Source organism: Bos indicus x Bos taurus, chromosome 10 (assembly GCF_003369695.1).
Source record: "Bos indicus x Bos taurus breed Angus x Brahman F1 hybrid chromosome 10, Bos_hybrid_MaternalHap_v2.0, whole genome shotgun sequence".
Taxonomy (NCBI): domain Eukaryota; kingdom Metazoa; phylum Chordata; class Mammalia; order Artiodactyla; family Bovidae; genus Bos; species Bos indicus x Bos taurus.
In genome coordinates, this window is record NC_040085.1 from 102,277,360 (window position 1) to 102,299,688 (window position 22,329).

The window sequence follows — 22,329 nt, forward strand, 5'->3', positions numbered from 1 at the left end:
AGAGAGCTCAAGATCAGTAGGAAACACAAAGTTGTCTTATGATTTATTCAGTACGATCTTACCAAGACACACAAGACCCAATACTCTATTTTCCAAAGACAATGCAGTGAAATCTTGTAGCTCTTTTGTGGTCTATAGCCTTATATGTGGACATGAACTGGTAGAATGTCTTGTGTACGCAACACTTTAAAACAAGTTTGTATGAAAATGACCTGAACACATGCAGTCTGTTTCTGCCTAAAAGTCAAAGCTCTACGGACATGATATCTGGGAATGTGTATATAAAGGTTCTCCTCCAAGAGTGTATCACTTACACTTCACACTTTGTTACTGTTGCTGTTGGCTTGTTAATTAGAATAAAAACCTCACTCTGAGAGCAGCTCTTCGGAATCCACACATCCAGACTGTTCTGAGAACACCCAGAACAGTTCACACCCCAGCCTGAACACGGTCTACTTTTTTCTGTGATGGAACAGCACATAATTGTATTAAAATATAAATGCATTTTTTAAAGGCCTAGGAAAATATGCCTCAAGCTAAAACCCATGACAGGAGTTCTCTTTCACAGATCACAGCCTTGCTGACAAAGGGGCTTATGTGACTCATGAAGCTATGAGCCATGCCATCCAGGGCTACCCAACACGGACAGGTCATGGTGGAAGTTCTGACAAAGTGTGGTCCGTGGAGGAGGGAACGGCAAACCACTCCAGCATTCCTGCCTCAAGGACCTCATGAACAGTATGAAAAAGCAAAAAGATATGACACCCGGAAGATGATCCCCCAGGTCAGAAGGTGTCCAATATGCTCCTGGGGAAGAGTAGAGAAAAAGTCTCAGAAAGAACGAAGCGGCTCGGCCACAGCAGAAACGATGCACAGTTGTGGATGTGTCTGCTGGTGAAACTAAAGTCCAGTGCTGTAAAGAACAATATTGCATAGGAACCTGGAATGTTAGGTCCGTGAATCGAGGCAAATCGGACATGGTCAAGCAGGAGATGACAAGAGCGAATGTAGACACCTTAGGAAAAGGTGAACTAAAATGGACAGAATGGGCGAATTTAATTCAGGTGACCCTTATATCTACTACCCTGGGCAAGAGTCCCTTGGAAGAAATGCAGTAGCCCTTTTAGTCAACAACAGACTCTGAAATGCAGTACTTGGGTGCAATCTCAAAAACGACAAGATGATCTTGGTTTGTTTCCAAGGCACATCATTCAGCATCACAGTAATCCAAGTCTAAGGCCCAACCACTAGCCAAAGAAGCTGAAGTTGACCAGTTCTATGAAGACCTACAAAACCTTCTAGAACACCAGAAAAAGATGTTCTTTACATCACAGGGAACCGGAATGCAAAAGTAGGAAGTCAAGAGATACCTGGAGCAACAGGCAAGTTTGGCCTTAGAGTACAGAATGAAGCAGGGCAAAGGCTAACAGAGTTTTGTCAAGAGAACTCACTGGTCATAGCAAATACCTTTTTCCAACAACACAAAAGAGGACTCTACACATGGACATCACCAAATGGTCAATACTGAAATCAGATCGATTATATTCTTTGCAGCTAAAGATAGAGAAGCTCTGTACAGTCAGCAAAAATAAGACCAGGGGCTGACTGTAGCTCAGATCATGAGCTCCTTACTGCAAAATTCAGGCTTAAATTGAAGAAAGTAGGAAGACCATTAAGCCATTCAGGTATGACCTAAATCAAATCCCTTATAATTTGTGGAGGTGATGAATAGATTCAAGGGATTTGGTCTGGTAGACAGAGTGCCTGAAGAACTATGGACAGAGGTTCATACCTGGTACAAGAGGGAGAGACCAAAACCATTCAAGAAAAAGAAATGCAAGAAGGCAAAGTGGTTGTCTGAGGAGGCCTTACAAATAGCTAAGAAAAGAGGAGCAAAAGGCAAAGGAAAAAAGGAAAGATATGCCCCACCCCCCTGAAACCAGAGAATAACAAAGAAAGGTAAGAAAGACTTCTCAGGTGAACAATGCAAAGAAAGAGAGGAAAACAGAAGAATGGGAAAGACTAGAGACTCATTGGAAAAGACTCTGATGCTGGGAGGGATTGGGGGCAGGAGGAGAAGGGGACGACAGAGGATGAGATGGCTGGATGGCATCACCAAATCGATGGACATGAGTTTGAGCAAACTCCGGGAGTTGGTGATGGACAGGGAGGCCTGGCGTCCTGCGATTCATGGGCTCACAGAGTCAGACACAACTGAGCGACTGGACTGAACTGAACTGAGCTGAACTGAGAGACCTCTTCAAGAAAATTAGAGATACCAAGGGAACATTTCATTCAAGGATGGGCTCAATAAAGGACAGAAATGGTTAGGACCTAATACAAGCAGGAGAAATTAAGAAGAGAAGAAGGGGCAAGAATACACAGAACTGTACAATAACGGTCTTAACGACCCCAATAACCACAATGGTGTGGTCACTCACCTAGAACCAGACATCCTTGAGCGTGAAGCCAAGTGGGCCTCAGGAAGCATCACAACTAACAAAGTTAGTGGAGACAATGGAATTTCAGCTGAGTTATCTAAAATCCTAAAAGATGATGCTATTAAAGTGCTACAACTCAATACGTCAACAAATTTGGAAAACTCAGCAATGGCCACAGAACTGGAAAAAGTCAGTTTTCATTCCAATCCCAAAGAAAGGCAATGCCAAAGAATTCTCAAACTATTGTACAATTGTGCTCATTTCACACGCTAGCAAGATCATGCTAAAAGTCCTTCAAGCCAAGCTTTAGCAATATGTGAACTGAGAACTTCCAAATGTAGAAGCTGGATTTAGAAAAGGCAGTGGAATCAGAGATCAAATTGCCACCATTTGTTGGATCACAGAGAAAGCAAAGGAATTCCAGAAAAACATTTACTTCTGCTTTATTGACTATGCTAAAGCCTTTGACTGTGTGGATCAGAACAAACTGTGGAAAATTCTTCCAGAGATGGGAATACCAGACCACAGGACCTGCCTCTTGAGAAATCTGTATGCAGGTCAGGAAGCAACAGTTAGAACTGGACATGGAACAACAGACTGGTTCCAAATAGGAAAAGGAGTCCGTCAAGGCTGTATATTGTCACCCTGCTTATTTAACTTCTATGCCGAGTACATCATGAGAAACACTGGACTGGAAGAAGCACAAGCTGGAATCAAGACTGCCGGGAGCAATATCAATAACCTCAGATATGCAGATGACACCACCCTTACGGCAGGAAGTGAAGAGGAACTCAAAAGCCTTTTGACGAAAGTGAAAGAGGAGAGTGAAAAAGTTGGCTTAAAGCTCAACATTCAGAAAACGAAGATCATGGCATCCACGGTCCCATCAGTTCATGGCAAATAGATGGAGGAAAGGTGGTAGCACTGAGAGACTTCACTTTTTTGGCTCCAAAACTGCAGATGGTGAGTGCAGCCATGAAATTAAAAGACGCTTACTCCTTGGAAGGAAAGCTATGACCAACCTAGACAGCATATTAAAAAGCAGAGACATTACTTTGCCGACAAAGATCCGTCTAGTTAAGGCTATAGTTTTTCCAGTAGTCGTGTATGGATGTGAGAGTTGGACCATAAAGAAAGCTGAGCACCAAAGAACTGAAGCTTTTGAACTGTGGTGTTGGAGAAGACTCTTGAGAGTCCTTGGACTGCAAGGAGATCCAACCAGTCCATCCTAAAGGAAATCAGTCCTGAATATTCATTGGAAAGACTGATGCTGAAGCTGAAGCTCCAATACTTTGACCACTTGGTGCGAAGATCGACTCATTGGAAAAGACCCTGATGCTGGGAAAGACTGAAGGTAAAAGGAGAAGAGGGCAGCAAAGGATGAGATGGTTGGATGGCCACCAGTTCAACGGACATGAATCTGAGCACACCCTGGGAGACAGTGAAGGACAGGGGAGCCTGGTAGGTACAGTCCATGGGGTGGCAAAGAGTTGGACACCACTTAGCAACTGAGCAACAACAAAAATTAACCAAAAAATATATACATATATATCACAGAAGACCACTGAGATTTGGAGAATTGGGTCTACGAGCTGTAATGAGAGCCTTTCCAAGTCCTCTGGTCAGTGACCCAAAGCTGCTGAATCACTAGTTCTCAGCAGTGCCTCTGTCTTGCACTGGGGAGCTGATTCTAGAGACTAGACCGAGGGCCTGGGAGGAGCCAAGCAACACCAAACAGGGCTGAGTAGGCTGTTGAACACAGTATCATCCAGTCGTCTGAGAAGAGAAAGCAATTGCCTGAGAGTTGTGCAGGACACCAGGCAGGCCCCGGGGCTGTGACAACGCCAGGACCGTGAGGCCGTGTGTGCACGGGGCCCGGGGCACAGAGCGGAGCCCAGGACACGGAGCAGCCAGAACCGGAGCAACGGCTCTTCCTCCGGGAAGTGTGAGCTTCCTGAGAAAGAACCTGGACTCGGGGGTGAAGGACGGGCAGGGAGAGGCCTGAGGGTGAGCACCGGAGCTTCACATGCAGAAATACTGACGGCGTGCGAGAATCACGGGACAGAACACGGCTATTATAAGCTAATACGATGCAAACTCTGTATCTCAGAAACTGGGAGGAACCTCAGGGGGCCATGCCCTCATTTTTCAAAACTCAATATATGTTAAAGAAAAAAAAACATGACTCTGATATTTTTTTATGGTATCAAGGATCTCTTTTATTTAATTAATTTTTTTTTCTCATTTTGGCTGGACCACTCAGCAAGCCGGAACTTAATTCCCTGACCAGGGTTCGAAATGGCAGCTCCTGCAGTGGAAGCATGGAGTCTTAACCGCTGGACTGACAGGGAAGTCCCAACATCAAACTTTTTAAAGCTTTATCGGACTCTTTAGGGGCTTTCCTGGTAGCTCTGAGGGTAAAGAGTCTGCCTGCAATGCAGGAGACCCAGGTTCAATCCCTGGGTCAGGAAGATCCCCTGGAGAAGGAAATGGCAAACCACTCCAGTATTCTTGCCTGGAAAATCCCATGGATGGAGAAGCCTGGTAGGCTACAGCCCATGGGGTCACAAAGAGTTGGACACAACTGAGCGACTTCACTTTTTTCAGAACTGATGTCACGAGGTGAAGCATTTATATGGAGCCCTACAGCTCCTTCAGATTCAGTTTGTTCTTTCCACGAATGCTTCAGTCAGTCAGTCAGTTCAGTCGCTCAGTCGTGTCTGACTCTTTGCGGACCCCATGAACTGCAGCACGCCAGGCCTCCCTGGCCATCACCAACTTCTGGAGTTCACTCAAACTCATGTCCATCGAGTCGGTGATGCCATCCAGTCATCTCATCCTCTCTCGTCCCCTTCTCCTCCTGCCCCCAATCCCTCCCAGCATCAGAGTCTTTTCCAATGAGTCAACTCTTCACATCAGGTGGCCAAAGTATGGGAATTTCAGCTTTAGCATCATTCCTTCCAAAGAACACCCAGGACTAATCTCCTTTAGGATGGACGGGTTGGATCTCCTTGCAGTCCAAGGGACTCTCAAGAGTCTTCTCCAGCACCACAGTTCAAAAGCATCAATTCTTCGGCGCTCAGCTTTCTTCACAGTCCAACTCTCACATCCATACATGACCACTGGAAAAACCATAGCCTGACTGGACAGACCTTTGTTGGCAAAGTGATGTCTCTGCTTTTGAATATGCTATCTAGGTTGGTTATAACTTTTCTTCCAAGGAGTAAGCATCTTTTAATTTCATGGCTGCAGTCACCATCTGCAGTGATTTTGGAGCCCCCAAAAATAAAGTCTGACACTGTTTCCACTGTTTCCCCATCTATTTGCCATGAAGTGATGGGACCACATGCCATGATCTTAGTTTTCTGAATGTTGAGCTTTAAGCCAACTTTTTCACTCTCCTCTTTCACTTTCATCAAGAGGCTTTTGAGTTCCTCTCCACTTTCTGCCATAAGGGTGGTGTCATCTGCATATCTGAGGTTATTGATATTTCTCCTGGCAATCTTGATTCCAGCTTGTGCTTCTTCCAACCCAGCATTTCTCATGATGTACTCGGCATATAAGTTAAATAAGCAGGGTGACAATATACAGCCTTGATGTACTCCTTTTCCTATTTGGAACCAGTCTGTTGTTCCATGTCCAGTTCTAACTGTTGCTTCCTGACCTGCATAAAGGTTTTTCAAGAGGCAGGTCCTGTGGTCTGGTATTCCCATCTCTGGAAGAATTTTCCACAGTTTATTATTATTATCCACGCAGTCAAAGGCTTTAGCATAGTCAATAAAGCAGAAATAGATGTATTTCTGGAACTTTCTTGCTTTTTCCATGATCCAGCGGATGTTGGTAATTTGATTGCTGCTTCCTCTGCCTTTTCTCAAACCAGCTTGAACATCTGGAAGTTCATGGTTCATGTATTGCTGAAGCCTAGCTTGGAGAATTTTGAGCATTACTTTACTAGCGTGTGAGATGAGTGCAATTGTGTGGTAGTTTGAGCATTCTTTGGCATTGCCTTTCTTTGGGATTGGAATGAAAACTGACCTTTTCCAGTCCTGTGGCCACTGCTGAGTTTTCCAAATTTGCTGCCATATGGAGTGCAGCACTTTCACAGCATCATCTTCCAGGATATGAAGTAGCTCAACTGGAATTTCATCACCTCCACTAGCTTTGTTCATAGTGATGCTTTCTAAGGCCCACTTGACTTCACATTCCAGGATATCTGGCTCTAGGTGAGTGATCACACCATCGTGATTATCTTGGTCATGAAGATCTTTTTTGTACAGTTCTTCTGTGTATTCTTGCCACCTCTTCTTAATATCTTCTGCTTCTGTTAGGTCCATACCCTTTCTGTCCTTTATCGAGCTCATCTTTGCATGAAATGTTCCCTTGGTATCTCTAATTTTCTTGAAGAGATCTCTAGTCTTTCCCATTCTGTTGTTTTCCTCTATTTCTTTGCATTGGTTGCTGAGGAAGGCTTTCTTATCTCTCCTTGCTATTCTTTGGAACTCTGCATTCAGATGCTTCTATCTTTCCTTTTCTCCTTCGCTTTTCGCTTCTCTTCTTTTCACAGCTATTTGTAAGGCCTCCCCAGACAGCCACTTTGCTTTTTTGCATTTCTTTTCCATGGGGATGGTCTTGATCCTTGTCTCCTGTACAATGTCATGAACCTCAGTCCATAGTTCATCAGGCACTCCATCTATCAGATCTAGGCCCTTAAATCTATTTCTCACTTCCACTGTATAATCATAAGGGATTTGATTTAGGTCATACCTGAATGGTCTAGTGGTTTTCCCTACTTTCTTCAATTTCAGTCTGAATTTGGCAATAAGGAGTTCATGATCTGAGCCACAGTCAGCTCCTGGTCTTGTTTTTGCTGACTGTATAGAGCTTCTCGATCTTTGGCTGCAAAGAATATAATCAATCTGATTTCGGTGTTAACCATCTGGTGATGTCCACGTGTAGAGTCTTCTCTTGTGTTGTTGAAAGAGGGTGTTTGCTATGACCAGTGTGTTCTCTTGGCAAAACTCTATTAGTCTTTGCCCTGCCTCATTCCGTGTTCCAAGGCCAAATTTGCCTGTTACTCCAGGTGTTTCTTGACTTCCTACTTTTGCATTCCAGTCCCCTATAATGAAAAGGACATCTTTTTTGGGTGTTAGTTCTAAAAGTTCTTGTAGGTCTTCATAGAACTGTGCAACTTCAGCTTCTTCAGTGTTACTGGTTGAGGCATAGACTTGGATTACTGTGATATTGAATGGTTTGCCTTGGAAACGAACAGAGATCATTCTGTCGTTTTTGAGACTGCATCGAAGTACTGCATTTCGGTGCAGTATGAATGCTTATTACTAGTTTATTTTCTAAACAGAGCACTGCTATCCAACAGAAACATATGCAAGCTGCATGTTACTTTAAAATGTGTAGTAGCTGTATTAAAAGAGAAAAAGTTAATTTTAATTATTAAGAGTGAAGTTAATTTTAATAATATATTTTGTTCAACTCAATATATCTCAAATATTATCAATTTAACAAGTAATCAGTATTTTTAAGTTGAGATATTTTTACATCGTTTTTCATGTTAATTTTTCTAAATCCAGTCTGTTCTTTGTACTTGTAGCACATCTTGATTCACACCTCCCATGATTCAAGAAGTCAAGCAGCCACATGTGGCTATTGGCTACTGTACTGAACAGGAGTAGTAAGCACTGCTTATACAAGGATGTCTGCTCCTCTTTAAATCGGTCTATGTCCCTAGAGAGATGTCTAGAGTGATTATCACTGGAGTGAATGAGAGGAATCTCTGAATGATAACATTTGGAATAATTTTTAAGCTCTCATCTTTAAAGTTTGAATTCTATTGAGCAGAATCATTTCCTATTACTTTTAGAAAAAATGAACTCTTGTATAAACTATAGAAAAAATATATATGTCAGGATATTAATAGCAATTATTTCTGAGAGGTAAAAGCATTCAGTATACATTGAATTTCTTTACTGCATACTTTAAGTTTCTAAGAAATAAAAAAGTAAAATGGGGTTCAGAGTCCTAGATTTAAATCTGTGTGTCACCCTGTGACTTTGGCCCTGGATTTAATCTCAGCAGTGGGTGGATGGTAATTCTAAGAAAGGCTCTGACAGGTAAGTCGAGGACCCTCTCGCTGCACCGCTCCACCCTGCTCCTCACCACCAGCCTCACCCTCTGCCGCTGCCCTCCGCCGGCCTCTGGAAACAGCACACAGAGCGGAATCCCCGGGCCAGAGAGCAGACAAGAGACCGCGGCCCCCTGCGCCACCGCGGCCCCCTGCGTCTCTTTCTAGGTGCGGGGCCGGGGCACGTTAGCTCACTTCTCGAAGCATCTGCTTCCCCCCTGGATGAGAAGGCCACACTGCGACCTGCAGGGCTGCAGGATGGAGCCGATGAGCGCTCAGGAGCAGCGGCTGCGGCCTGGAGGGCCACCGCGCTCAGCTGGGCCTCGGAGGAGGAGCGGCCCGGGCTGGCGGACAAGAGGAGGAGGACAGGCCAGGCGCGGGGACAGCCTGCCTAAGAAAGGCGCGCAGGCCAGCTGCCTTTGCCTTGAGCAAAGTGCCCAGAGACCCGGGTGGTGTGAGGAGACCAGCTGGGCTCAGAACTCAGCGCCTCCCGGTCCCCGCTCCCCAGCCCCGCCACCGCGGGTGATGTCCAAACCCTTCAGCCTGGGACACGGCCCTGGCACGTTCTCCCCACGGCCCGCCAGGTTCGGTCCTCAGGCCTTCGGGGGCTCTGGGTGCTGAGGACGCGCTGGCGGCGCCTCGTCCCCGCTGACCTCCTCCAAGGCCCTGCCCGAGCCTCCCCGGCTGCCCGGCCTCTCCTGGGCCGCACGGGGAGGCCTGAAGAACCCGCAGTAAGTGAAGTAACTCAGTAACGGCAGAGGCGTGTGGAGCGCCCCCTCGGAGTTGGCCTGTCCCTGCCTTTGGCAGCGTCTGCCAGGCACCCCGGAATACTTGGCCTCCCCTGCTTCCTTTAGATCAGAGTGCCCCGGGCTCACCAGTGCACACAGCCTCCCGGGCTGCAGGGAGCTGCTGCGTGGGCAGTGACAGCTGCCAGGACACGCGAGCATCACGGCCGGGCCCGAGAGGGGACGAGCTTGCGTCCATGCCCGCTGCACCCCCACCAGCTGCTCGGAAGGGAGACAGGCACCTGCCCAGAGCACCAGGCGGAGCCAGCTTCTGTGGGTGGTGACGGCAAGACACAGGAAGCCTTGGTCTCCGACACCCACGAGCAGCCACCGAGCCCTGGACGCTGCTCACGACCAGCTGGGACACAAGAGAGAAACATTAACTTTCGCCTTGTTCTGCTCCAGTCACTGTTACTCTGACCTTTGTTACAGTGGCCAGACTTGTATCCCGGCTAGATCTCCCAAACACAGAACAGGCTTTCCGTTGAGAACCATTATCTGAGAAAACTTGGCCACATCCATCCCCAAGATGACTGCTTTCTAAACAGAACTCCACAGAAGCCAGCTGAGGGCTTTGGTAGAGCGCCTTGAATCTTCACCTCGCCTGTTTCGTGGGTCTTGACTTCCCTGTGCTTGTGCTCGCTTAGTTGCTCAGTCGTGTCGGACTCTGCAACTCTCTGGACTCTAGCCCACCAGGCTGTATTCTGTCCATGGGATTTTTCAGGCAAGAATACTGGAGTGGGTTGCCCTCTCCTCCTCCAGGGGATCTTCCCAACCCAGGGATAGAATCCCATTGCAGGCAGATTCTTTACCCACTGAACCACTTGGGAAGTCCCTTTTACTTCCTAGGCTTGCAAAAATGTTTCTGTAAACAAAGAGCTGCACAGCTGAAGGGGTAAAAACTAGTCCCCAGTACTGGGTAGGGTCTGCGTCCTTGGTGTTCACTGATCTCCTGACGCTGGGGCAAGTCCCCAGAGTCTCGATGCAAAGACGTGAAGAGAGCCCTGCGCTCCAGAGCAGTGGGGAGGGGCCCAGGCAGGGGTTTAGCTGAGAGAAGAGGCTGTCCTTAGGGTTACAAGACCGTGTCCCTCATTTCAGGCTTTCCAGGTGGCGCTAGTGGTAAAGAACCCGCCTGCCAATGCAGGAGACATAAGAGATGAGGGTTCAACCCCTGGGTCAGGAAGGTCCCCTGGAGGAGGGCCTGGCAACCCACTCCAGTATTCTTGCCTGGAGAATCCCATGGACAGAGGAGTGGGTTCCAACAAAGACGTGTATAGCCCTGGCTGGGTGGAGGAGGAGACAAAGCCTTCACCAAGTGTGTTACGGGCATTTATTTGCAAGGAGGAAAATGTGTGGAAAGGCGTTCTGGGCAGAAGGAACAGAACATGCAAAGGTGCGACACAGCCCAGCTGCTTGGGGAAACTCCAAGAGCTGAACCATGAAGGGAGGGGAGAATGGGTGGGTGGTGGGGAGGGGGTCTCCTGTTAGGTAGGCGAGGATCAGTTCCTCAGTTCTAGAAGGAGCTGCACATTCTGGACAAAGAGAAAAATTCAATTTGAAAGATAGCACGGCGGCTACAAAACCATTTTGAAATTTTTTAAATTTCCAGGTTATAATTAATCTCCTGGGCAAATTTAAGTTTTCTTGGCTTGCCTTTCAAAAAGGTGACTTCCTTGCCCCTCACTCTCCCCATGAGGAAGGCAGAAATCTTACAAGTATCAACCAGCTCATGCTGGAGATGTTATGCAGAAATTACGAGGCCAGAGGCTGCAAGGCTCAGTCCTAGTGATGGAGGAGGCTCCTGGGTGCTGGCCAAGGACCCACGGCTTCCCGATCAGAATCCACTATCGACAAAAGAAACAGACGGCCCTGACCCAGTGGTCATGGCCCAACCGTGTGTCCCACTACACGCCAGGGCGATGATGCACAAGGGAGAAAGGTACCTCGGGACACACAAGAAAATTAATTCCCACTGGATTAAAGAATTAAATACAGAATAAAGGAGGATCAAAATGTTAAAAACAGACTTTCCCTGACAGAGGGACAAAATTTACCCTTCCATCTGAAAAAACCACAAAATCAATAGTTTACATTAAAAAAATAGTTTTCAAGACATTGGACATCAGGCAACAGAGAAAAGTGATCCCCGAGGACTGGACAGCAAGCAAGACGCTCCCCACGGCTGCCTGGAGAGCCTCCCAGTCGCGACCCAGAATCCTGATCCGAAAGACTTCCGTCTCCCCCACGGGCTACTCACACAGCGGGAGCTGGGCGGGGCAGGGGGACTGCAGAGTGGGCTGCGGCGTGCTCCCCGGGGCGTGCTCCCCGGGGCGTGCTCCCCGGGGCGTGCTCCCGGGCGGGGAGCCCAGGAGCACGACGTGAGAAACAGCCTCGGCCTCGGACGGCCTGGGCCTGAAGGCTTGCTCCTCTCTTCCCAGCTGTGCGGCACTGGGCAGGTTGCTAGCCTCTCTGAGCCTTAGTTTTCTCACCTTTGGCAACTGTGAGGACTAGAGATGGTGTACGTGACGCATATAGTGCCGAGCAGGTGCTGACTAAGTGTCTGTTACCAGCTCTATTTTTTTTTCCATTTATTTAGGACTTACTATTTCCCAGGACGGTTACGCTGGATCCACCCGGGCTACAGAGCTCTCCGAGACACGGTCCCTGCGCTCGGGAGGCCCACAGTCCAGCCGGCGTCGCAGACACTGAGCAGCGTCCGTCACCGGCCGAGCCGCCCCGCGCCAAACGCCGGTCGTGCGCTGGCGTCCGCATCGCCCCGGGTCCTGCAGACGCCGCCCGACGCGGAGCCCGCCACCACCTCTGGCTCCGGTGGGGAGTCGGCCTAAGAGGAGCAGCGATGTCCAAGGGCCCCCCGAGTCCGTCTGTCCTGGAGCGGGGCCGCGAAGCCGGGCTGGGCCTGCCGGGTCTCCCGGCACAAACCGAGCGGACGTCGGCTTCAGGCACGGGGGCCCGGCTTCCTCCGCAGCCCCGACCGAGCGGGGACAGGAGTTTCCAGGTCCTCTCCTGCTCCCCCGGGTAGTCTTGCATGACCAAAGGGAGGCGGGGAAGGGGCCAGGAGTCCTTTCACGTTTCCCGGGCAGGCGGCTTGAGGGCTTTGAGGCGGCAGAAACCGGCTCCCCAGTGATGTAAACAGAGAAGAAGCCTGAAGCCAAACAGAGACCATTCCCCAGGGCCCTCACCTCGAAGAGCCTGGGGAATTGGCCCCTGGGGGGTTCTGGTTCCGACCAGCCCACGCTCCGGCGGCCTCAGCCCCCTGGGAGCCACGGAAGCCCCTGCCCCTTCCTCATAGCTTCCCTCTGCGGGGCGAACAGCTGCAGCAAGAGATTTGATCCGATGGGGAAGAAAAGACATCAGCCTTCCACTCTGCTCCAAGGAGCGCTTGATATCAACGCAAAAAATGTCAACTGCTCAGTTTCTATGTCAATAGGAAGGCATTAGATCTATTCAAACTACTCCTGCCGTGACTCAGATCCAAGAGGAAAAACAGCCCTACAGAAGGAGGAACTGGTTTGTCCCCTTTGTTACTGGGCAAGGATGGCCAGGCTCCCACCTCTCAGGCTGCATGTGACCTCCGTGAACCCCAGCCCTTCTCAGTGGCCTCCTGTAAACTATGGGGACCTTAACGCTCGCAGCATCTGGGATCCTCCTGCCTCCCAAAGCCTGTTAACAGGAAAACAGAGACCATCAGATGGTGTTGGAAGGAGTGGACATTGACGTGTCTGCAGAGAGCAGTTCAGCAACAGCTAAAACACCCGCAGAACAACATGCGTTCCCGCACCACCCGACCCAGAAACTCCAGCTTCAGAAACTCTCCCATGGGTGCACGCACTCCTAGCACAAAGAGGTCCATGTAAGAACGCTCACTGCAGGCGGCCTTCATGGCAAAGGGCGGTGACAGGGGTCCTGTTAAATGAGTGGCGGTGGACCCGGGCAGTGGGACAGGCGGTGTCCAATAAACAAAGGGAACAGATGCAAATACTCACAGCAGCCTGATCGCACAAACTGCCCCAGGCCCTTCCTCGTGTCTGCCTGAATCTGCACACTTCGTGGCCTTCCCCTGGACCCCGGGCACGTGTCTGCCTGGATCTGCACACTTCATGGCCTTCCCGTGGACCCTGGGCATGGCCACGCAACTCGCTCCAACTGATACGACAGGAGCCAATGCGATGCACAGAAGCTCAAAAGGAGCTCACTCCCTTCCACCTCCATGTTGCTGCAACGCAACCACTGGGAGAACGTGCTCGGCTGGTCTGGACCCAGGAGGCTGCAAGGCCACAGGCAACAGTGTCCCTCAGCTGGCCCCCAGCCGCTGAGGCAGGAGCAAGGTTTGGCAAGCCCAGAGTCATGAGAAATAATGAAAGAGGTTGTTTTAAGACACTAAGCGTTCCACTGGTGACAGATAACAGCTCAAAGACAGACAAAATACGGAGTACCGTGTGTCAGTACTGCGTGTGAGAGCTGGAGCCGGACGGCAGACCCTCTAGCACATGCACAGGTACACGGAGCGCTTCCGATGGGACCCCCAGGAAGGACACAACCGTGGCCATGTCGGGGGCAGGGAGTGAGAGGACAGGGAGACACGCAGGGAAGCAGCCGCTTGCACTGTGTCCCCTCTGAACAATTTGACTCTAAGGACCACTTACATCTGTCATCCTCGCAAAGCATGACTCAGTCATTTCAAATGAAAACACACGGCCATGTTACACTGAACTCTGAATCGAGAGTGGCGGGTCCTGTCCCCCACGGAGGGTTTCCCCGACCTCGTGCACCAGCTAAGCACACAGATGTCTTGAGTCCGCAGCTGTGAGAGGCAGTCTCCCCCTCTCCCGGGCCGCCAGCCCCTCTCACTCACACTCCAGCATCCTTCCGGGGCCTGACTCCCCAGAGGGCGCCTGACGGCTGGGCCTGCCTCCCTCTCTGCCAGAGCCCCCTGCAGTGTCTAAGCACCTTTTGGGGTCCCCTGGGAGAAGCCCCCCAGCTCCCGGAGCTGAAGGTGTTTAAAACAGGACCCAGTGTCTGCACTGAGCTCACACCTGCCGACGCTAGGGGCACAGGGCAGGCCTCAAGACAGGAGACGCCTCTGCCCCGGAGAGCTGTGTCTGCACAGAGATGAGACAAAGCAGAGAAAGGCCCAACGGCCGTGAGAGGCGCACACAGAGAGGGCGGGACGGCGTCACGGGGAGCGTGTTCACGGCCACCCGAAACCAGGTCAGAGCAGGAGCCCTGGAGAAGCAGACGCCTGGCGTGAATGACGGGAAGCCTGCCATGCAGACGGCTGAGGGGATAGCATCCTCTCGGAGCCTGGTGTAACTTGGAGGTAAAGTAAGCCAGACTAGCTAATGGAAAGGACTGGATGTACAGCAGAGAGGACGGTAGCCCCACACCCCAATGAAGCCAGCGCATCCTAACTTCTGGAGCTTGTGGAATGTCAGCATGCATGGCAGAGGGGATTTTGCAGATGTAATTAAGTTAAGGATCCTGAGATAGGAGGATTATCCTGGATCACCTGGGCGGGCCCTTGGGAGAGAGAGGCAGGCGGGTCAGAGTCAGAGGGGAGACATGCTGACCGGCGCAGAGACGGAGAGGCTGCAGGACACTGAACCGCCGGTTTCAGAGGCGAAGGCGGGGCCCCGAGCCAAGAGCATGGCAGCGCGCAGAGGCGGGAGACGGCTCCTCCCGGGGCTCCCAGAAGGGACGTGGCCCGAGGGGACCCATCCCCTGCTTCTGGCCTCCAGAACCCTGAAAGAACAAATGTGCGTGGATTGATGTCGGGATACCTGTGACAACTCGTTACAGGAGCAACAGGAAACTAACACACGCGGGTTGAGGGAAGGAAAGGACAGGATTCAAGACCCTTTCTGGATCTTAGATGGCATGATAACGCGGACCGAGGCACCACTTTGCATTTACTGAGTAAGGAAGAACATTCCCAGAAGCTCTGTGTTAACCAGGCTAAAGGGCATTTGATATCCAAGTAGAGAAATCAAGTCAGTGGATGAAGGAAGGGGGATGAGGGGTCAAAGCTGGGGGGGGGCTGTGGAGGAAGGCGCAGAAAGAGACCAAGATAGAAGTCACTGGAAAGAGGGCGTGGTTGGGTGAGTCAGAGCAGCCGGAATTCAGGAAGACGAGAGCATCAACATAACCACAACACTCGGCCACGTGGACGTAACACTGGAAGGCTACCTTGACACGAGATGGCTCGGGGAACCAGGGAGGGCAGAGCAGATGAGGAAAGGCCGTGATCAGACAGCGATGAGAGGGCGGCTCTGACAGGGAGTCTAGGGACAAGTGCATCCCACAGGGCACGGTCCAGAGGAGCAGACAGAGAAGACGGGCCCAGGGGGCGGAGAGAGGCCTGCAGAGGCCGGTCTAGGGGGCAGGGGCGGGAGGGGCTCAGGGCAGAGGCCAGGGGGCTGCAGGCCTTGGAAGAACGGGGTCCGTGACACCAGGAAGGGGGAGAGTGGGTCTCCTTACAGGGAGGAGACCAGCGGCTCCCCCACTCAATTCTGTTTCCTCAACCAGAATGAGGCCAGGCCAGGAGCGAGGGATAGAGCAGCCTGGCGGGCTGCAGGCAACGGGGTTGCCGAGAGCCAGACGTGACTCGTCAACTGAACGGCAGGAGCGAGGAGTGGGAGCGTGGCCTTCGGAGGCCGCTCAGGGCCCAAGCAGAGCAGAAGCACCTGGGGGACGTGCTGGGAGGGGAGGCAGAGCTGCTGCTGGAGGAGGGCGGTGCCTCTGAGGCCACTGGCCACCAAGCCACATGGTCAGCAAGGCCACAGCATTTCCCTGCCAGACTCACAGGAAGGTGGGGCTGGGCCGAACCAGTGAGGTGGGGAAGAGAAGGGCACACACCTCAACTAGAAAACACGGATCGGATGCCCTGACCTGTTTCAAATCTAAGACGGGTCATGTCATGTTCTTGCTGCTGTTCAGTCGCCCAGTCGTGTCTGACACTTTGTGACCCCGTGGACTGCAGCACTCCAGGCCCAAAATGCTGGAGCTTCAGCTTGAGCATCAGTCCTTCCAGTGAATATTCAGGGTTGATCTCCCTTAAGATGGACTGGTTGGATCTCCTTGCTGTCCAAGGGGGCTCTCAGGAGTCTTCTCCAGCACCACAGTTCAAAGGCATCAATTCTGTGGTGCTCTGCCTCGTTATGGTCCAGTTCTCACAGCCGTATGTGACCACTGGGAAGACCACAGCCTTGAGTATGTGGCCCTTTGTCGGCAGAGAAACGTCTCTGCTTTCAGCACGCTCTCTAGGTTTGTCATGGCTTTCCCGCGGAGAAGCAAGCGCCTCCTGATGCCAGGGCTGCAGTCACCGTCTGCAGTGATTCTGGAGCCTGGGAAGAGGAAATCTGTCACTGTTTCAGTGTCCCCCTTCTATTTGCGTGCAGTGATGGGACCAGATGCCATGATCTGTTTTTTTAATATTTAGTCAGATCGTCATCCCTCGCCTCAAGCCCTGCACTGGCTCCCCCGTCACCCAAAGTGAAGGCTAAGATCTTTGTGCCGATGACTCATCAGACGCTGAGATCCTGGTAACACATCACCTGTGCCCTTACCTCCACCCCCAGGTGCCTGGTCAGTCAGGCCGTGACACTCACGGGGACGAGACCTACCCCCGCCCCAGGCCCCCGCTCTGCACCTTCTCTGCTTAAACCATGGCCGGCTCAGGGCTCAGCCTCACGGAACTCCTCCTGACATCCAAGGCGCACGAGGCAAAGACAAGGCGTGGAGGAGGCTGGCGGAAACGGCGTCTGGGAAAGCCTCGGGCATCCGAGGGCAGGCTTCGTGCCAAAGCCTCCTGTGTGCACAACATGAGGCCGGAGCACAGGCTGGGCATAGAGACCACAGTCCACAGTGCAGGGAGAGTCAGGCTGGGCATGGAGACCACCCTCCACGGCGCTGGGAGAGTCAGGCTGGGCATGGAGACCACCGTCCACAGCGCAGGGAGAGTCAGGGTGGGCATAGGGACCACCGTCCACAGCGCTGGGAGAGTCAGGCTAGGCATGGATACCACCCTCCATGGCACAGGGAGTCAGGGTGGGCATAGAGACCACCCTCCATGGTGCTGGGAGAGTAAGGCTGGGCATAGAGACCACCCTCCACGGTGCTGGCAGAATGATGAGCGTGCTAGACACACACACACACTCACACACACGCACACCTTCCCCTAGAGAAACCCCATCTAAGGAGAGACAAGGCAGCGGGAAAGTGCAAGCGGGGAGCTGGCCTGGCCTGTCCCCAGAGCTCAGCCAGGCAGGAAGTGAGTCCAGCAGGGAAGGGGGTGTTATCACAGCAGTGCAGGAGGCTTGGACATGCTCGCAGGAAGCCAGCCCCACAGGACGCGTTAGCCATGTACCCTCATGGAATCCACAAGCTCCTCCTGCAGATCCAAGTACCCATTCGGTCCCCGCCTTCAAGGAGCAGCGTGCGCGGGGAAGGGGCACCACCTGCCTGTCCAGGGGTGTGCAAAGACCACCAGGGACTCCCAGGAAGGTGTCAGAAGCAAGCGAGGTGTGGGGGGCCTGGGGGCGCTCTCCCCAGGTGAGATTCCTGGAAGAAGGTGATAGGGCACTACAGGCCTGTGCCAGGCCGTCTGCAAGGGCCGAGGAGGCTGCTTCTCCAGCGCCCAGGGCTCCACAGAGAGCCGACCCCCCGGCCCGGTGCCTGGCGGCCAGGAAGGGGCTGTGGCGTTCCCCATGGGTCCTGCACTTGGCAGCCCTTCCCCCAAGCAGTGCCATCTCACCAGCTGACCACCTGGAGAGAGAGATTGATCTGACCTCATGGGTGAGGGATGGCAGCCCCTCAAGGGGGCCCAGCGTGCGGCCTGGTGTGACGAGGAGGGGGGTCAGGGGCAGATGGGCACCTGGAGATCCTCCCTGGGATGGGCCTTCCGGCAGGCGTCTGCCCTGCAGCTTCCCCAGAGAGGGGGAGGAGGCCCCTGTCCCCACAGCCTCCCATTGGCCCCTGGCAAGCCCAGTGCGCGGTCCGGGGAGGCTGAGAGGCGGCCGTGCGGGGATGCTCCCTGCCTGCGGCCGCCACCGCCCTATGCCTGGGCCTGACCCCGTCTGCCCAGCCTCTGTGTACTGGACTCCGCAATCACTGTGTTCTGGGCCCTCAGGACGGGCTGGGACCCAGGCGGTGCTCAGTAGGTGCTTGATGAGTAAATACATCCAAGTTAACTCCTCCAGAGCAGAGGCCAAGTTGTTCACTTAGTAATTAGTTCAGGGAGGGGAGTTTGGGGGAGAATGGATACATGTACACTTGTGGCTGAGCCCCTCGCTGCTGACTGGAAACTGTCACGGCATGGTTAATGCGCTGGTTACGTGGGAGAATGGATACATGTACATGTGTGGCTGAGTCCCTCGCTGCTGACTGGAAACTGTCACAGCATTGTTGACTGTACACGTGTGGCTGAGCCCCTCGCTGCTGACTGGAAACTGTCACGGCACGGTTAATGAGCTGGTTACGCGTGTGCACTCAGTAGCTCAGTCTTGTCTGTGTGACCCCGTGGACTGTAGCCTGCCAGGCTCCTCTGTCCACGGAATCCTCCAGACCAGAATACTGGAGTGGGTAGCCTTTCCCTCCTCCAGGGATCTTCCCAACCCAGAGAACCCAGGGATTGCAGGCCCGCATTGCAGGTGGATTCTTTACTGTCTGAACCACCAGGGAAGCCCTGGTGGCTATATCCCAATACAAAATAAAAAGTTAAAAACAAAAAATTTGTTGGGTACCTGCTGTGGGCCAGCCACGTGACTGGTGCTTGGGGCACAGCAATGAACCGAAGATCCAAAGGCCGTGCCCCCCGGGGCGGCCAGGTTCTGCTGGAAGAGGAGGCCTGAAGCGCCCATCAGAGCTGGGCTGAGGCGCTCACCAGTCTGAGGCCCAGCAAGTCCCGGTGGCTGTCAGCTTCACGCCTCAGCCACGATTCAGGGCAACAGCAACCCTCCTCCAGCCCGCCGAGCACCTTGCTGTCATCTGTTACTGCTATCCTGCCCGCTCCCCCAACGCCCTGAAAAGGCCTAAGTATCTGGAACTTTCCACCCTCCCCCCACACCCAAACCTCATGATTCAGCCAGGCAGCTCCAGAAGGTGCTGATGCTGGAAACTTCAGTCTTATCTGCTCCTGAAAGCGACTGTCGAGATAAAGAGTGAGGCTCAGAGCAGCTCAGTGACTCACCCCAGGCCAGAGGAGCAGTAAGCGTCAGCCCAGGACTGAACCCGGATATAAACCAGGCAGTGCTTTCTCCTGCTCAAGGCTCCTCTCCTCTTTGCTAAGATACCCACATCCACCTCATGTGGTGACCCCCCAGCCCACTGCCCAGGACTGAGGGGGTCCCGGGACACAGGACGCCGCCCGCTGCTAAAGCCGGGAGCTGCTCAGGCCGACTGGAATGAGACCCCGCCCTACAGGCTCGCTCTGCCAGCCTCAGCCACTGCGCAGCCCCCAGGACCCCCGCTGCTCCCAGGAGCCCCTGTGATGCTGTCCGGTTCTGCCCAGCCCAGGTGACACCCGGCCCCACCCCAGACGATCCCGTGGGCTCAGGAAGCCCAGGGCTGCAGTCTCCTGGGTGCTGCTTAACAGCCTTGCTCCCCAAACCCTGCCCTGCCAAGACCTCTCAGAGCAGGAGCTGGGGCCCAGCCAGGTGCGAGTCAGCCTTTGACTTGGCCGCCCGGAGGCTGAATGGCTGCCCGAGCTGGAAGTGCCCTGAGCCAGTGACTAGCTTGTTCAGCCTCTTCTGGGGCAGCCCGCCCAGGGGAGGTGCTCCATAAATGATGAGAATCGTGGCTGAGGGCAGGGTCTTCCAGGCCTGATGATAAAGGCAGGTTTCCAGTCCGCATCTCGGCCCAAGAGAATCCCCACCCACAGGAGGGGTCTGGGATCCACAGTGTCCCGGCTCCCTTAACTCAGGGCTCCCCTGAGCGTGTCCACGGACCAGCACCATGGGCGTCACCCGCGGGCTTGTAAAGAGGGAAGCCTGGTCCCCTCCCTGGACGGGCTGCGTCAGTCACCAGGCGTGTCTAGGGGCCTTGCAATCTGCGTTCTAACACGCCAGCTTGGTGATTCTCTGATCTGAAAAGTTTAGAAAAACGCTAGTGTCGAATAATGGAACGAGAGTCACAGGCGGGCGAGAATCCTTCCGTGAACATCACGCCTCGGCCCACTTGTGCCTTGAGTGGGAATCACAACCCCAGCCGCACTCCCCTCGATTGTGACGATCAACTGGGATCCGTGTAAAAGTTCACGCTCGGAATCCAGCACACAGCAGAAGCTCAAGACATGCCTGTTCACTCTCCCTCCTTACCGGCACTGTTTCAACACTCATGGAGTCAGGAAAACTAAGGCTTCAGTGGCTCAAGTCATGTGCACAAGGTCACTCAGAGGGCAAAGGCCGGGAGACTCTGACTGCACGCAAGGCAGGCCCAGGAAAGGGCCAAACAGCGTGTGTTCCGCCTGGTTCCGGCCTCTCCACCTCCTGGTTCCGGCCTCTCCACCTCCTGGTTCTGGCCTCTCCACTGCTCTCTGCGCCCCATGAACGGCGACAGGCCTGGGGGGGCGTGCAGGGCGACGGCCCCGCCGTCAGGGTCCCTGGGGAGCGGCTGCCCTCTGCAGCCTACGGGGCACGCAGCTCACCTGCCTGCCAGACTCTGCTCGTCTTGGTGGCTGCAGGGAGTGGTTTTGAGAGAGACCCCTTCCCGTCTGCGGCAGCACACATGGAGGTGGAGGGCGTGTGCTGCGTCCTACTCTGCGGCCCCGTGGGCTGCAGCCCGCCAGGCTCCCCTGTCCATGGGAAAGATACTGCAGTGGGTTGCCGTTTCCTCCTCCCGGTGAAATAAGTCAGACAGAAAGACAAATAAGGGAATAAGATACTCCAGTATCTTTCCTGGGAAATCCCATGGACAGAGGAGCCTGGTGAGCTACAGTCCATGGGATTGCAGAGTTGGATACAACTGAGCCCCTAAGACACTACAGATAAAGAGAACAAACCAGTGATTACCAGGCTGGGGAAGTGCGCAAAGTCCTGGGCTCAAAGAGAGAGTCAAGGATGTGCTCTACAATGCAAGGCATGTAGTCAATGTTTTCTTATAACTGTAAATGGAAAATAACCTTTCTAAATTGTATAAAAATTCAAATTTAAAAAGAATAGCCTTTCCCTCTTCCTGGCCACTCAGATGGAAGAACTGGCTTTCACTCAAGGCAGAGGTCTGGAGGCCTCCAGGGCCTGCGGAGCCCACCTGCCCGAAGGCCCTTCCCGGGGCTGCTCCCTGGGTGAGAGAAGGGGGCGCCAGGCTGCAAGTGGTGACCAAACGCTGCGTCGACACGGCTTCTGCAGGAAGCTCGCCATCTCGCGTGGCAGGAAGCCCAGGGCAGGGCTGGCGGGGGGTGAGCGCCAGGGGCTCAGCAGTGCGACTTCCGCGTCCCACCCTCCGTGGGCCTCCCTCCTGGGCGGGGAGCTCCCTGCGCAAGACGGCCGCGGCTTTGGGGCAACAACGTCCAGGCCAGGACGCGGTAACGTTCTTCTTCCCGCTGGAGCATGTGTGACAACCTGCAGTGTGAAGACATCCCTCCTAGAAGCCCGTTGATGGCAAAGGCCTGTGACATCTCACGGGCTGGAGCTTGCTTGTCACAGAACAGTGAGAAGCGACAGACCGACCCCCAGGGGCCAAGGCCCAGCTCCTGTAAACTCAAGGCACCCAGAAGGGCTGAAGGAAATCAGGGCTCATTCAGGAAGGAGGAAACGGTGGAGGTGGCAAGCACTGGACTGCCAGCCAGGGGGCCTCTGGCCGGCCCGACTGCCCGACGCCAGTCCCCACGGAACAGCTCTCCCGGAGACAGGGTCGTCACTTGTTCCTTGGCCCTTTTGGAAGCCCTCGGCCGTTCCTCCTGAAGGGCCAGTTCCGATTAAGCAGGAGCCTCCCCATGTGAAAGTCTGTTCAACTG

At 53.2% G+C, this 22,329-nt stretch overlaps 1 protein-coding gene across 5 annotated transcripts in view; it reads right to left on the reverse strand.

Moving 5' to 3' along the window:
• TTC7B (tetratricopeptide repeat domain 7B) overlaps positions 1 to 22,329 on the reverse strand; it is a 275,364-nt gene that overhangs the window by 246,244 nt on the left and 6,791 nt on the right. The gene's annotated exons all lie outside the window — the stretch shown is intronic.